The sequence below is a fragment of the Vulpes vulpes genome, chromosome 14, assembly GCF_048418805.1.
Source record: "Vulpes vulpes isolate BD-2025 chromosome 14, VulVul3, whole genome shotgun sequence".
Classification (NCBI taxonomy): domain Eukaryota; kingdom Metazoa; phylum Chordata; class Mammalia; order Carnivora; family Canidae; genus Vulpes; species Vulpes vulpes.
In genome coordinates, this window is record NC_132793.1 from 44,281,606 (window position 1) to 44,294,754 (window position 13,149).

The window sequence follows — 13,149 nt, forward strand, 5'->3', positions numbered from 1 at the left end:
TGTCTTGACTTTTTTCCCCCCACGCAGACATTTCTCACTTCTCAAATTGCCAGGAAACAGATTTTGGTGAAGTTTGGAAGGAATAAGAGGAGAGTAAAAATATACATGATGAGCGGAGGGAGAAGAGAATGTATTTCCAAATCTAAAATTATGTTATAAAAGTTGAATGCTAGCCAGAAGGAAATACATATATATATATATGTATTTATATATATGTATATATATGTATATATATATATACATATATATATATATATATATATTTTTATGTTGTAGGCACTGCCAAATATTCTCCCCTCAGGGACACAGAATAGAAATAGAAACTTGATAAAGCAGTTCAGTATTATGTGGAAGTTACAACTTTAGATCTATAAGAAAACAAAAGGCAGGAAACCCAACCGTGAATGCGTTCATTCATAAATATGCCTTCACTTCCACTGGGCAGCTCTTATCTTCATCTGGAAGAGGCTAGAACTGAGAGCATTCTGGTTACCAACAGCACTGCGGGGTCACTCCCTGAAAGTGGGAGAGAAATGGCACAGTACATGGGACACAGTATTTGAATCACCTGGCCGTATCTAATAGTGAAATCCTAAAAATCACCATTTTTCAGACCATGTTCATAATGGTGAATTTGAAACCAAAAGTGTTGTTGATTATTTAGTTAACCCCAACCACGCTGGAAATGTGAAAAACTTACATCATGTTGCAGATTCATGAGCAGACAATAAGAAAAAAAAGGGAGAGGCGGAGGGAGGAGGAGGCTCTTTAGTATTTGTCAGAGAACAGGTTTCTATTGGGAAAACATCTATTTTTCTCCAATATCAAAGGATGGGCGGCAGGTGGCACAGACTTTTCCCACGTGAACACCGACTCTGCCAGGAAGATGGAGCTGGGAAGTGTTTGAAGATCACTGGGAGAGATCCGGTAGAGGTTGGATGGAGCAGAGGTTGGATGGAGCGCTCGGCACAGACTGCCCTCGAGCCCCAACACAGCGGGGAAACCTGCCCCCCCCCTTGGCTTGAAGGCAGGCGGCTGGGGGCCGCGGCGGCCTCTGGTCTGCCTTGGAAGGTGCTCCTGGCTGCGCGGGCCCTGGGGTCCGAGGCCTGCACGCGGCGGGCGTTTGCAGCTGCATCGCAGAAATGAATCGGAGCATTTCCCTTGGCCGGTGCCAGCCCTTCCGTCCCTGTGACCGCCCTGGCCCTCCCGCGGGCGAAGGCCGCTCCCCTCGGTGGCCGTTCTTGCTAAGCCGTCCAGGGGGGCCGTACGGTGAAGCCACGCCTGAGAGATACCGTCCCGGTTTAGATCAAGACGCAGACCTGAAGATACAAACACACCTGCGAGAGAAGACCTTTCCCAAGGCCACCATCACCCAACAGGTGGAGGCTCTGCCTCTTCCCCAGCTGGCAGAAGCCCCGGGGATCGGCGCCTCTAGTGTGCCATCACTCCAGGGAAATAGGAAGCAAATCACAGAGGCCGCTTTAAATTTTCTAGTAGCCACATTTAAAAAAGGAAAAAGAAATAGGTAAAATGAAGACCAATATATTACCATACTCTGAATAATGCGTTTGAAAAAGATGGTAGATTTAACTCATGACATCCCAAATATCAACAATTAATTTAAATATTAAGTTAATATTTTATACCGTCTTTGACATCTGGTGTACATTTGACACTCATTCCACAGCTCATTTCACACCAGCCACACGTGGCTAGTGGCTCCCATGTTGAGTAGCGCAGTTCTAGCATATTAACTAGGAGTATTTAAAAGCTAAAAAATATGAGCGTGTGTGTATAGAAAATTTAAAAAGCATCCACCTTGTATCCATTGCAAAACACACATGCACACTGTCGAACAAGCACTTCTTACTGGCTGGGGTCGTAACAGCATCCTGGCTCATCCGAGTGCCACCGGCCAGCAGGAACTCATCTGTGCCACATCAGAACACTGCCTGGCACCCACAAGCATATTAAATATTAGTTGCTAATATCTTTACATATCATTAATGATCAATTTCTTTAAATTTTTTTCAGTGCTGTTCTTTGTACTTCTCTGCTTCTGTTATTACCTGTTGACAAGTTTCTTATGAAATAGAATAAAGGCAGTGTGCCCATCTCAAAGGTTTAAACAAAATATATTGGGGTGAGATGCCTAATGTGGGAGGAAAAAAATAGAGTGGATGCCATCCTTGAACCTGTTGATGCTGATGAGGGGGGTAGTGGTGGCCACTGTGCGTATGCAGGCACCTGTGTGTGCATGTGTGCACATATGTGTGCAAGAATTGGGAGTGTTTTCTCAGGATTCCTTTCTGGTTCAGAGTATCAACAGGGCCCATAGCCAGTAGGGATTTTTTTTTTTTTTTTTTTTTTTTTTTTGCCAAGAAGGGTGAAGGGGAGAAAGGGAGGCTTGTCAGCTTCCAATCTGAGTGAGATGCTGAGAGGAACCATCTCTGCCCGCACAGAGTCTACAGCAGCCCTTCCCAGGAAGGAATTATTACTTAAGTAGAAGCATAACTCTAGTCAGTGATTATTTCGACAGCTTCTCCACATTTTATTTATTATATTCACTTATTTATTTAGATCTTTATATAAGCATGTATATCATTTAACAGGATTATGCCTAAAAGCATTATGCTGTACCCAAAAGAATAAGGTATTTGATGTGAACCTCTTGATCTCTGCTGATCATGTTTCCCATCTCTTGCTCATTCTACAAATCATGAGAAAATGGACTTGCCTATCAGATTGCACTTCCAGTTGATTTTCTCTTCCTCGCTTGGTTTCACCTTTGCAGTCAAGAGACATGCATATACTCTGAACAGAAAGAATGAAAACCTGCAAAGAACAATAAACTGACAAAGACTCTTCAGCCAATCAAAAGTGGATATATGTGAACTAGCTAGGACACTGGAAATATTGGTTTTTTTACTGGCACAATACTTGGCAAATTACAAAATCTCATTACACAGATAGTTTAACATTTTGCTGCAAAATTATAGTCCATGGGCCAAGCATGGCATCTCCTTGGAGCTGGCGTGAATATTGGGCCCCTCCCAGACCTGCTGAAGCAGAACCTGCATCTTAGCAAAATCTGCATTAGTTCCAGGCATGTCTGGGGCAGTGACACTTGTGTAGCTAATACAATTAAACAAATATATTTGTATTGTAGGGGAGGTTCCTGGGTAGCTCCGTTGGTTAAGTGTCTGCCTTCACTCAGGTCATGATCCCCGTGTCCTGGGATCTAGCCCTGCATCACATCGGGCTCCTTGCTCAGCGGGGAGCCTGCTTCTCCCTCTCCCTCTGCTACTTCTCCTGCTTGTGCTCTCTTTCTCTGTGTCAAATAAATAAAATCTTAAGAAATATATATATAAATGTAGGTGTGCTGCTGTTACCACACTGGAGGGAAGAAGAAAATGGCTGTGAGGCCCACTTTATTTTCTTATTTTTAAAGATTTGTTTATTTATTTTAGAGGGGCTGAGGGAGGGCAGAGGGAATCTCAAGCACACTCCACACTGAGCGGGGAGCCTGATGCGGGGCTCAATCTCACGACCCTTAGATCACGACCTGAGCCAAAACCAAAAGTTGGACACTTAACCAACTGCCCCGCTCAGGTGCTCCAGTGGGGCTCACTTTATAAAAGGGCAAACTAAAATCACCTGCATTATCACAAAAGGTTCAAAAGGCAGGTGTCGGGAAATAGGTATTTACCTCAAGGTCACTTATTAAATTCTTGCTTTTGTAGGAAAGAGACCGGAAGGGTCTGGAGAAAGACTGAAAAGGAGGTGGGTTGATGAAGTCAAGTTTACTGGTTTTGCTGGTTTTGTTGGATGTTGTCTTCTTTTACCTCTGACCTTGTGAGAGCAAACAAAAATTGGGAAGGCTCTTTCTGTCTGGGCCAGCTGTTCACACGTGTGTGTGTGTGTGTGTGTGTGTGTGTGTGTGTGTGTGTGCAGGGGCAGCATCATGTAGTCCAGAGAATTTAGTCACATTGTCTGCATGTGATGTAGGAAGTTGATGAGCTTTTTTATTCTCTGGAAGGATGGCATTCCTTAGGGGGCCATTTTACTCATCAATTTTGAAAAACGTGGAAGATATATTTAATTAAATATATTTGGTGACCAAGGAGCGAATTGTTCAAAGTGTCTTTGGAAGAGTGAACTCCTTTGGCCTCACTGGCCAGTGATTGCAGAGGGAAAGGACCAGAAGAATTGGAAGTGAAATGTTTGAGGCTTCCATATCCTTCAGATTCTTCTGATCTTCATTTCTCAGGGCAATCATTCCCAACAATACTGGGCCCTCCTGTGCTTTCCTCCGTGACGTTGGTTCATTCACATGACTTTGCCCTGTCTTTTCTGGGGGAAAGGAGGAAGGGTTTGTTTTTTTAAAAAATAAACAATGCACAGTTTACAATGTCAAATATCCCCTGGTATGTAACAGAGAAGCTCCCCACAGCCTGTTTCTGATGCCTCCTCCCCTAAACAACTTCTCCAGCTGCGTCTTCCGTTCTTTATCTCCATATTCCTAAAAGCATATGTACATGGATGTTTACTGATTTCTTTTCCAACGTTAGACATTACTCAGTTCCTATTACAACAGGTGAGGATTTTATCTCTTATATCATGTTCTCTCCTCACCATATATACATACACACGCATGTTTTCTTCTCCAACCTCCCCAAATAATAACAACATAACACTTTGGACAAACTGATGTTTTTTTATTATTATGACAATGTAAACATTGTAGAACTAACTTACAGTGCAGTTGTATTCCTTTTTTATACAAATCTTTGTTTTTCTTGGAGTTATTTCCTTTTTTCCCCCCTCTGTCTTGCTTACCTACCATTAATTTATCCTTAGCTTCTATTCCACAGCTGAGAAATTCCTTTTATTTTTTATTTTTTGAGAAATTCCTTTTAATATGACCCAAGAATTTGGAATAGCCCATCATTTCCTGTTTTATTTTTATCTTTCATGGACATATCTTCCTAGAACTGACTTCTTGTAACATGAACCGTTTGGTCTTCAGGACTCAATAGAGCTGTCACCCTGAGAATTTCCTTTCCATTCTACAGAGTTAAATAGCTTATATATCCCATATCCCTTTTTTGTCTTTTTCTTCACTCATTTTTTGTTGTTGTTGTTGTTTTCTTGAAGCACACCATCCAGAAGAATTGGAGGTGAAATATTTGAGGCCTTACATATCTTCTAGTTCTTTTATCCTTACTAGTGCTTGATGGTTTGGCCGGCTGCAGAATTCTACAATTCAATTAGAAATTGTCCCTCACAATTTTGAAGAATTTTGAAGATTAGAAATCATTTTCCTTCATTTGACTTCTGGCTTTCAGAGATGCTGTTGACAAGTCTGATACCATTGATTTCTAATCCTTGTTTCTGTCAAGGTACACGTTGTGTGTACCTTACGTGGTTGTCAAAATGACCAAAGAATTATATCTCATTTTGTCTATAACATCAGCTAATCTCCTTCCACCTTGACTATGGACCCAGCCATATGACCTACTTTAGTCAAAAGGACAATAGCAAACATGAGACAAGTAAATGTTTGAAAAGTGCATTGGGCAGGCCCTGTCTTGCTGCTGAGAACCCTCTCATTACCCTTGTGAACAAATCTAGACTCATTTCGTGAGAGTCTGGAAGACAAGATATGTGAGTCGGGCAGTCTTAGGCTATGCATCCTGTTCAGACCAAATTACCCAACCAACCCACAAATTGTTTTAAGTCACAAGTTTATATGGTTTGCTAATTAGCGAAACTGAACTAATACACCTCCCTTCCTTTTTTAAAAAAAATTAAATTCAAGTTAGTTAACATATAGTGTAGTATTGGTTTCAGGAGTAGAATTTAGAGCTTCATCACTTACATATAACACCCAGTGCTCATCCCAAGTGCCCTCCTTGAAGCTCATCATCCATGTAGCCCATCCCCACCCATCTCCCCTCCAGCAACCCCCAGTTTGTTCTTTATATTTAAGAGTCTCTTATGGTTTGCCTCCCTCTCTATTTTTATCTTATTTTATTTTTCCTTCCCTTCCCCTATTTTCATGTTTTGTTTTTTAAATTCCACATAGGAGTGAAATCATGTATCTGTCTTTCTCTGAATGACTTATTTTGCTTATCATAATACACTCTAGTTCCATCCATATTGTTGCAAATGGCAAGATTTCACTTTTTGATTGCTGAGTTATATTACTGTGTGTGTGTATGTGTCTGTGTGTGTGTGTGTGTGTGTGTGTGTGTGTGTGTATACACCACATCTTCTTTATCAGTCATCAGCCTATGGATATTTGGGGTCTTTCCTTAATTTGACTATTGTTGCTGCTATAAACATAAGAGTATATTTACTCCTTTTAATCAGCATTTTTGTATCCTTTGGATAAATACCTGTTAGAGCAATCACTGGGTTATAAGGTAGTTTTATTTCTAACTTTTTGAGGAAACTTCATACCGTTTTCCAGAATGGCTGCACCAGTTTGCATTCTCACCAACCCTGCAAAAAGGTTCCCCTTTCTTCACATCTTCACCAACATCTCCGGTTTCCTGAGTTGTTCATTTTAACCATTATGACAGGTGTGAGCTGATATCTCATTGTGGTTTTGATTTGTATTTCCCTGATGCCAAATAATGTTGAGCATTTTTTTTATGTGTCTATTAGCCATTTGTATATCTCCTGTGGAGAAATTACTGTTCATGTCTTCTGCCCATTTCTTAACTGAATTATTTGTTTTTTGGGTCCTGAGTTTGATAAATTCTTTATAGGTTTTGGATACTAACCATTTATCAGATATGTCATTTGCAAATATCTTCTTCCATTTCATTGGTTGCCTTATAGTTTTGTTGATTGTTTCCTTCACTGTGCAAAAACTTTATCTTTGGGCATCAGAGTGGCTCAGTTGGCTGCGTGTCTATCTCTTGATTTCAGCTCTGGTCATGATCTCAGGGTCATGAAATTGAGCCCTTGTTGGGCTTCATGCTGGGCATTGAGCCTGCTTGGGGTTCTCTCTCTCTCTCTGCTCCTCCTTCCCTCACCCCCAATTTGTATGTGTGCTCTCTCTTTCTCTTAAATAAAAAAGAAGTTTTTTATCCTGATGAAGTCCCAATAGTTCATTTTTGTTTTTGTTCCCCTTGCCTCTGGAGATATGTCTAGCAAGAAGTTGCTGCAGCCGAGGTCACAGAGGTTGTTGCCTGTGTTTGCCTCGAGGATTTTGATGGATTCCTATCTCACATTTAGGTCTTTCATCCATTTTGAATTTATTTTTGTGTATAGTATGAGGAAATGGTCCAGTTTCATTCTTCTGCACGTGGCTGTCCAATTTTCCCAACATCACATGTTGAAGAGACTCTTTTTTCCCATTGGATATTCTTTCCTGCTTTGTCAAAGATGAGTTGACCATAGAGTTGAGGGTCCATTTCTGGATTCTCTATTCTGTTCCACTGATCTATATGTCTGTTGTTGTGCCAGTACCACACTGTCTTGATGATCACACCTGTGTAATACAGCTTGAAGCATCACAATACATCCTGCTTTGCTTTTCTTTTTCAACATTACTTTGGCTATTCATGGTCTTTTCTGGTTCCATACAAATTTGGGGATTGTTTGTTCCAGCTCTGTGAAAAGTGCTGGTATCATTTTGATAGAGATTGCACTGAGTGTGTAGATTGCTTTGGGTGGTATAGACATTTTAATATTTGTCTTTCCAATTCTAGAGCATGGAATGTTTTTCCATTTCTTTGTGTCTTCAATTTGTTTCAGACGTGTTTTATAGTTTTCAGAGCGTAGATCTTTTAACTCTTTGGTTAGGTTTATTCCTAGTTATCTTATGGTCTTGGGTGCAATGGTAAGTGGGATTGATTCCTTGATTTCTCTTTCTACTGCTTCCTTATTGGTCATCTACTTTGCTTCCATTTTCTAGAATCTTTATAGAAACTTTTAGAATCTTCTCTTTGTCTCTACTATTGGGAAGGTCAGTGATGTGGATTTTTTTTCCCTCAACTATTATTGGAGACTCCATAGTCTCTTTTACTCTAGAGACCCATATTTTTATTTTTTACTTATTTTTTAAAGATTTATTTATTTATTTATTTATTTATTTATTTATTTATTTATTCAGAGAGAGTGAGAGGCAGAGACACAGGGAGAGGGAGAAGCAGACTCCATGCAGGAAGCCCCATGTGGGACTCGATCCTGGGTCTCCAGGATCCCACCCTGGGCTGAAGGTGGCGCTAAACCACTGCACCACCAGAGTGGCCCGAGACCCATATTTTTAAATTCTGAGAACATTTCTTATACTGTTACAATTATCATTTCTTTCTCTGGAATTTTTCTTTTTATTTTTATTCTGGAATTCCTATTATTTGAATATTGGATTTACTAGATTGAGCTGCCTTTTTTAGCTTTAATCCCTACTTTCTGTCTTTGTTTCTTATACTTCCAGGGCAATGCTTCAATTATTGATATTTTCTATATAATAACATATTTGCAATATCCAAAATGTTTTTTTGCCTCTGAATATAATTTTTATAACATTTTGTTCTTTCCTTCCATGGATACAGTATCTTCTTACCTCTCTGTGAATATTATAGTAAGATCTAATTTAGTGTTTGTTTTCCTGTTTATCCGGTTCTTTTTTTTTTTTTAAGATTTTATTCATTTACCTGAGATATAAGGAGACATAGCTAGAGCAGAGGGGAAGAGACAGAGAGGGAGAGAGAGAAGCTGGTTCCCTGCTGAGCAGGGCTTGATCCCAGGACCCAGAGATCACGGCTCCAGATCATCACCTGGGCTGAAGGCAGACCCTTAACTGACAGAGACACTCAGGTGCCCCTCTGTTTATCTAGTTCTATTTTTGCTTAGTTGTTTGGATCGCTGCCTTTTGGGTTAGAGGCTCTACTCAAATGCTCAGTGACTTAACTATTCATAACTAAATGTAAAGCGCCACAAAATTTGTTGGAAATCGTGTATATTGGGCAGAGCTCGAGAACTGATGTCCCTTCTCTTGGAAGACTATGTGGCACTCTGCTCATTTTGCCAGAGGACTGAAAACAGTGTGAATATTTGTGGGGGTTTTCTCTTGGGTCAGGCAGTTTCCCTACCAAAAATTCTCTAATATCCTTCTGGGGGTGGCAGGGCAGGGTTTAGTCTAGCTGCCAGCCTTCTGGGAGCAAAGCAGGCAGAGTTTGCAGGGGTTCATCATTCAGGAAGCTGGGTTTTGCTTAATCCCCGTTGTCGGTAGGGTGTCTTAGCCTCACTCTTCATGCTGCTGCTCTGAACTCAAGGACACAGCTTCCTGTGCCTCTCCAGAGAGCAAGGGTCTCCTCCTCTCCCTTTCTGCTGCTTGGCTTGTCTAGGTCCCCGAGCCTCCCTGGATTCTGCCTGAGGAGTTAACTGCCTGGCCTCTTGGCTTCTCCTCCCGCAGTTGCTGTCTTCTGGGCTTTGTTCTAGCTGCTCAGTGAGTTCATCAGCATCCATAGCTTTGTTGCCAGTTCTCACTAGCTATTGTCTCTTCCTTCCTTCTTTCTCCTTGTTCTTATGGATTTATACCTTGAAAAACAATTATTTTTTTTTTGATTCTCACTTTAGTGAGGTGTTGGTAGGGACTAGATGTATACATTCTGTCCTGTTTAATGGAAACCTGTAATCGGCTCTTAATATGAGTGGTGAGCACACTTGAAAACCTGGTTAGCAGAACTGAACACAGATCATTATATTGACGATCAGAGTCAGTGCATCCATCCTGCTCAGTTATTATTTTATAAAAACTAAATTTGTTATCTGAAGGCCACCACCCACCAACGCTGTTTTATTGTCAAGCGCATCACCTAGGATTCAAGCTACATCTATTCACTATGCTCTTTGTCCTTTCCTCATGATCTGAAGGAAAAGAAACGAGCCACAAGAGATGACACACCAAGCCATTTTCCTGCTTAGATGTGGAATTCTCCCACAGTGGGTGTGCACCTGGGTCAATACTATTTATGCAAGAGCACGGGTGTTTTGTCTCAATGAGCAGGAAAACATTTTGTTTTGTGATACAATGTGATAAAAGCTTGTAGTTGTTTCCAACTAAGCAGTAAAAGGAATTACACAATGTAAAATGATAAATAAAAAGTTCTATGAGTCATCTTTAATGTGGGGAAAGTGTGCAGCCAGCACAGAGACAGTGTTTTTCCTGCATGTTAAAAATAACGTTGAACGCACTGAAATAAATATCAGTAACAGCATGTCCCAGAAGCTCCAAAAACGGTGAGACTTTATGGGATTCAGTGTAGTTCATGCTTTTTATTGAGATGGTGGAAACAATGTACAAACTGCTGATTTTATTTTTTACAGTAAAAAATCTTCCGGCAAAATTCACTCTCTTTAGTGTATGTTCTATGAATGTTGACAGAAACATGAATGATCAGTCCCAGAAAACACTCCCATGATTCCCTTCTGCTCCCCTGACCTCAGCCCCTGGCAACCACTGATCTGTTTTCTGTTCTTATAATTCTGCTTTTTCCAGAATGTCACGTAAATGGAATCATACCATACACAGAATTTTGACTCTGGCTTAAACATTTGTATACAGGTTTTTATGTGAACATGAATTTTCACTTCTCTGGGATAAATGCCTGGGAGTACAATTGCTGAGTTAAATGGTAGTTGCATGTTTAGGTTTTAAAGAAACCACCAAACTGTTTTCCAGAGAGGCTGCACTATTTCGCATTCTTAGTGGCTCTGTGGGAGTGATCCAGCTTTGATTCTTTTTTTTTTAATTTCAGTGTTTGCTGAAATTCACTAGGAGATGCAGTCCAGAGTTTCAGTAGGCTTAAAATGTATGCACTGCTAAGAACCTCTTACTTCTGGAAGTGTTATGACAATGACACTCCAGCGTAAACTAACTCACATACAAAAGGGAAAACAAAAGTCACGTTGGCCTACTCTTTTCCTCCAGAAACTTGAAACACCAGAAAACAATGGAGTAATGATGTTTACAAAGTCTTCACCTTTAATTTTTTAAAAAAGACTTTATTTATTTATTCATGAGACAGAGAGAGAGAGAGAGAGGCAGAGACACAGGCAGAGGGAGCAGCAGGCTCCATACAGGGAGCCCGACGTAGGATCACGCCCTGGGCTGAAGGCGGCGCTAAACCGCTGAGCCAGCCAGAGATCCCAAAGAAAATGTTTCTTGTCCACAGAAATAGAAACGCATCATACATGTCCAAAGATGCAATAGATCACCGCTCTGTGGATGCTGACCAGCATCACATTTATTTGTACATACATTTCAGCATTCCTGATTGCCTTGTGCACTTTAGTTTTTTTAAAAAAATATTTATCAGAGAGTGCTCCAGTGCACGAGTCGGGGGAGGGACAGAGGGAGAGAGACTCCTCAAGCAGACTCCTCACTGCACTCAGAGCCCAATCCCAGGACCCCAAGATCATGACCTGAACCAAAACCAAGAGCTTAACCGACTGAGCCACCCAGGAACCCTGCGCTGTGCACTTTAAATTCTAACAACCAACTGGCTCTTTCACTAATTAATGAATTACGATCTTTGTCGTGTGCTCATTTTATATTTGTATGAAAATCACAATTTTACCTTTTCTAAAAATTATCTTTTAACATTCATTCTAAATGGCACATTAGGTTTTGCTGACAGGAAAATGCCTCTAAAATATCTCCCTGTGGGAAAGAAGCAGAATCAGCAGCAGCAGCTGCCGCCACAGCAGCCCCTGCCAGAGCGGGAGGAGACTGGAGATGAGGAGGATGGGAGTCCCATCGGACCACCCAGCCTTCTGGGCCCTCCCCCCATGGCCAATGGAAAACCTGGTGACCCCAAGTCAGCTCTTCACAGAGGTCCTCCAGGATCAAGGGGACCAATGATTCCACCAGTGCTGAGCGTCCCACCTCCTCCCAGGGGCAGAGGCTCAATCTGGGGAGGCCTGGGCCCCAGGTGCAGCCCATATGGTCATGGCTGGTGGGGGGCCAATACTGAACCTCCTTTTCCTGGACCAGGCCATGGGGGTCCTTCCAGAGGAGGCTTTCACAAAGAGCAGAGAAATCCCCGAAGGCTCAAATGTTGGTCTCTTATCAAAAATACCTGCCCGCCCAAGGATGGCCCCCAAGTTATGGAAGACAAATCCAACCGCCCTGTCTGCCGACACTTTGCCAAAAAGGGCCACCGTCGATATGAGGACCTCTGTGCCTTCTACCACCCAGGCGTCAACGGACCTCCTCTGTGAGACTGTGCCTTCCCATCCAGGCTGGAAGGAGCCCTCTGACCTAGCGGCCATACATTTCCCTGTGGCCCTGTGACGGCTACTGTGAGGCTGTTCCATCCACCACCCTCAGTCAGTGACACCCACCCCCATCTGCCACCTCCCCCATTTGGGGTCCAGAGTTTTGTTTCATCAATGGTGCCCAGCGTGTGGGCTTTATTCCGATCTAGCCTCCACAGACTCGCCTTCAGGACCCCACCTTTGCTCTCTTCGACTGCCTCCTGGATCCTCTTCCCCTTCGCCAATTGACTGCTGAACAGGAAACCTCTTTGGTGCTGGTTCTTGTGCACCTGTCCACCCAGCCCTCAGTATTGCCCTCCATTCCTAAGAGCCCTGGAGCAGTTTCCTACCATTCCCTTCTTCTAGCTGCTTGTTTTAAGTCCTTTTTATGTGACAAACCCTACCCCCAAAGTTGCCAGTTGCTCTGTGAAACTCACCAGGTTGACCTGGAGTCAAGTACGGATGACTGGTGCAGAGTTACTCCCTGAAAGGCCACTCTCCCTGCTTTTGGATTCTGTAGATCAGTAGCATGATCCCCACCGCTCTGGTCTGTGATCACTGTGCTTTGTGAAACTGTGCATCCCCTCATACATAGCTTTCCTCAGTGTCTGTGGCATCATTATGACTTCCCAACACTAGAGTTAAGTTTTTCTGCCAAAATGAGTGAGGCTCTTAATGCCCTCCTGACTTTCCACACCTCCCAACATGGGAGAATTGTGAAACTTTCTGCAAGACTGCCTCCCTGGTCTCCCTATTCTCCTAGTGTCAGTTTTTTGGGGTTTGACACAAGCCCATGAGATGTCCTCTAAAGCCTCTTACGGGCTATCCGATCTCCTCTCCAGCCCACTTTAGTTAGAGTCCGTCATTGTG

General features: G+C 42.3%; 1 pseudogene; it reads left to right on the plus strand.

Moving 5' to 3' along the window:
- The first annotated feature begins 1,142 nt into the window (after positions 1 to 1,142).
- Positions 1,143 to 12,353, plus strand: LOC112922674 (proline-rich protein 3 pseudogene; annotated as a pseudogene).
- Positions 12,354 to 13,149: the final 796 nt, after the last annotated feature.